Source organism: Elephantulus edwardii, unplaced genomic scaffold (genome assembly GCF_000299155.1).
Source record: "Elephantulus edwardii isolate Elephantulus edwardi_28Jun2011 unplaced genomic scaffold, EleEdw1.0 scaffold00097, whole genome shotgun sequence".
Taxonomy (NCBI): domain Eukaryota; kingdom Metazoa; phylum Chordata; class Mammalia; order Macroscelidea; family Macroscelididae; genus Elephantulus; species Elephantulus edwardii.
The window spans coordinates 6,481,595-6,485,270 of NW_006399847.1; the positions used below are offsets into that span (position 1 = coordinate 6,481,595).

At 45.7% G+C, this 3,676-nt stretch overlaps 1 pseudogene; it reads left to right on the forward strand.

Moving 5' to 3' along the window:
* The first annotated feature begins 1,745 nt into the window (after window positions 1-1,745).
* LOC102856074 lies at window positions 1,746-2,081 on the forward strand (annotated as a pseudogene).
* The last annotated feature ends 1,595 nt before the right edge of the window (window positions 2,082-3,676 follow it).

Below are 3,676 nucleotides of genomic sequence, written 5' to 3' on the forward strand. Positions count from 1 at the left end.
ACAATTCTGTCTTCAATTTCACTAGTTCTGTGTTCTATCTCTTCAACTCTGCTCATGTTTCCCTCCATCATGTTGACAGCCTCTGAAACATTGGACCTTATAATTTGAATAGTGGATTTTTGTTTTTCCAGTGCCGCTAATGCTTCATTTGTTTTCTCTGCAACGTGTTTTTTGTTTGGTTTTTTGGGTTTTTTTTTTGTTTTTGTTTTTGTTTTTAGCTCCTGCTGGTTTTTGCTTGTAGTATCCTGTAAATCATCAAGTTTGTCTTTCATCCATTGGATATATTCAGTCACTCCTCTTTTAAACTCTGCGTCGTAAAGTTCTGTCATACTTTCTGGCTTCAGTAGATCCACTGATACTGTGTCACCCTTTGGGGGCGACATCTTGCTTTGCTCTTGTGTATTGTGTGGGATAGTTTGCTTTCTTTGAGACATTGATATGTTCTTGATCTGAAGACAATACTCTAGAGATCAGTTGTGCAGCTACCCCACTTGTGTGTTTTTCTGAACTTCTGACTTCAGAGAAATGTCAGTTCACAGCCTGTGAGGGCAATCTCTTGTTGGCAAGACAGGTCAAGTTGCTCCCGATTAAAGACAAGTTGATTGTCCAGATGTGTAGGCACCAGTGTGGAGCCAAATGGGGTGAGGTAGGCACAGGGTTGGGGTGATCGCAAGGGCAGGTCAAACACTTGCGGGACTTTGCTCAAACCTCTGTTGTTTGAGTGTGCTCATGATTGGGGTCCCTGCTGCCCATTTCCCATCCAGTGGTTTTCTCAGTGTTCCCTGCCTGGTGGCACTTACGCAGGTGCCCTCACACGACAGCCCCTGCTCCAACAGGATCCTGGATCCAACAGGACCCGAAATGTCAAGGTCAAATTCCCACCAACCCACTAGCCTCTGGCTGGTCTGCAGAGACCACAAAAGCAAGCCAGTGGCTGGTTCACTTCTAGGCAGTTGGTGTGGCCCAAGAGAGCTTGGCTAAATTCCCCACCAGTGGGCACGTCATTGGGTGCTCTCCCAGGTAATCAGCAGTGCCCCAGAAAACCCAGCCAGGATCCTACCGGCCTTTCTTCTGCCAGATTAGTTTCACAGCAGCTCAGCTGGTAGCTCCAGGTGATGGCTGGCTCCACCGTGGTGCTCTGGGGTCACAGGGCTGTGGTGGGGGCTGAGGTGCGTGGTTGTGGAGCAGCAAGGCGGAGTGGGGGAAGAAGGAGGAAGCAAGGGGCTGTTGGGGGGGGGTCGCAGGAACACAGGGCTTGGTCACTACCACCAGGAGGCAGGGGGTGGGGCTTGGACACTGCTGGGGTTTTATGCAGTGGGTACCCTGTGTGGTGGGGTCACCCAGGCACAGACTGCAGGGGGGTGTCACACAGTGGTGGGTAGTTGTTGCTCCTCTGGGATCATACGGTTTGTGGTGGTCACTCCTCTGGGGTTCCATAGTGGCTGGCAGAGAGTTGCTCTTCCCAGGTCTCTTAGAAGCTGGGGGCAGTCAGTTGCTCCTCTGGAGTCGTAGGATGGCAGGTGGTTGCTTCCTTCTTGCTCCTGGTGGGTGGGTTTCACAGTGGCTTGGCTGGTGTCTTTTCACTGGGACTGAGCTGTCCTGTGTGTGTTTGAAATTCCAGCTCTCTGGCTGGCTCTGGGTTCTGGCTGGTGCTGGGTTCCAGCTGGTGGTACAACCATTCTTGATGGCACTTTGGTGCTTCCTCAAAAAGCTGGCCATAGCTGCTTCTGGTGTCCCCTGTAGACATGGTTACTGCTGCTTCTGCCACTGGCCCTGGGGTGCTGGTGTCTCCTGACAAATTGCTCCTGAAAGGCGACGCCAAGAAGACCAAAGAGGAGCTGGAAGAGGACAATTACAAGGAGCTAGATGAGACCCTATTGGAGAGACTATGGGGGCTGAGGAAGATGTTCCCAGAGAGAGTCCGGTCTGTGTCCAGAGTCACTTTTGATCTCTCCCTCTTTGTAGCTCAAAAGATGTACAGATTTTCCAGGGTAGCCTTATGGATTGGGACTACTTCCTCTATGATCCTGATTCTTCCTGTTTTCTCTGAGACAGAGAAATTGCAGATGGAACAGCAGTAGCAATTGCAACAGAGGCAGATACTTCTTGGGCTCAACACGGGCCTGTTAGGAGGAATATCAGGGGCTCTACCATCACTTCCTGGAAAGATCTAGATTGTTACTGCTGAATCTGAGCTCTCTTGGAGGAAGTCTGAAATTCAACAGTGTTTAAGCTGCCGATTTTCCCCCAACCCCAACCTTGGCACATGTATCTATCTAAACCTGATGGGGAGAATTTCTTCCTTGAGACACCCAGTGTCCAAATATGCCCTCTACTTTGCCCTGACTTACTTCTGTCTTAACTCTCACATCAGAGTGTGGTTATGCAAACAGTATTTTCATTCACCCCCACTAAGTTGCTCTTAGTTATTTTACAAGACCCCCTCAGAAGAATATCCCTTCCTCATGGATAGAAAGACTCAATATTGTGAAAATGACAGTACTACCAAAGGCAATTTACACATTCAATGCAATCCCAATACAAATACCAATACCATTCTTCAACAAGATGGAAAAGGTAATGTCCAATTTCATTTGGAATGGAAAGAAGCCCCGAATAACCAAAGCACTCCTTAAAAATAGGAACAAAGTAGGAGGCATCTCACTTCCTTATTACACTGTCTTGGTGGTCAAAATAGCATGGTACTGACAAAATTACAGACATATAGATCAATGGAATACTGTTGAGAACCCAGAAATCAGCCCATCTACCTATGGTCTATTAATTTTTTGACAAGGAGATGAAATCAGTTAAGTGGGGAAACAACAGCCTTTTTAACAAATGGTGTTGGCAACTATCTTCAGAAAACTGAAGCAAGATCCATACCTCACTTCATGCACAAAAACCAACTCAAAGTAGATCATGGACCTAGGATTAAAACTGAGGAGTATAAACTTCATTTAAAAAAAAGTTTGGAAGAACTTTAGGCATCCTAATCCAAAACATCAAGTCTTCCAAGCGTCCTGAAAAATATACAACCAGAAGAGGATAAAATAGATGAATGGGACCTTTTAAGAATCAAATCCGTATGCACATCCAAAAACTTCTCCAACAGGGTAAAAAGGAAAGCCACAGACTGGGAAAAAGTATTTGGTAATGACATGACAGATAAGAGACTTATATCTAGAATTTATAGAATACTTGAGTGCCACAAGATAAAGATAACAACCCAAATGAAAAATGGGCACAGGATATGAACAAACACTTCACCAAAGAAGACATTCAGATGGCCAACAGACACATGAAGAAATGTTCAAAATCCCTAGCTCTAAGAGAGATGCAAATCAAAACAGCTTTGAGATATCATTTCACCCCAGAAAGAATAGCAAAATTTAACAGAACAGCAAACAACAAATGCTGACGAGGTTGCAAAGAAACTGGAACCCTTATTCACTGTTAGTGGGAATGTAAAATGGTGCAACCACTATGGAAGGCAGTATGGCTCTGTCTCAAAAAGTTGCAAATGAAAATACCATTTGACCCAGCAATTCCACTACTGGGACTATACCCCACCACACACACACAGAAGCCATAACCACCACCCAACCAGATATATGCACACCCATGTTTATCACGGCTTTGTTCACAATAGTAAACAATTGGAAACAAGCTAAGT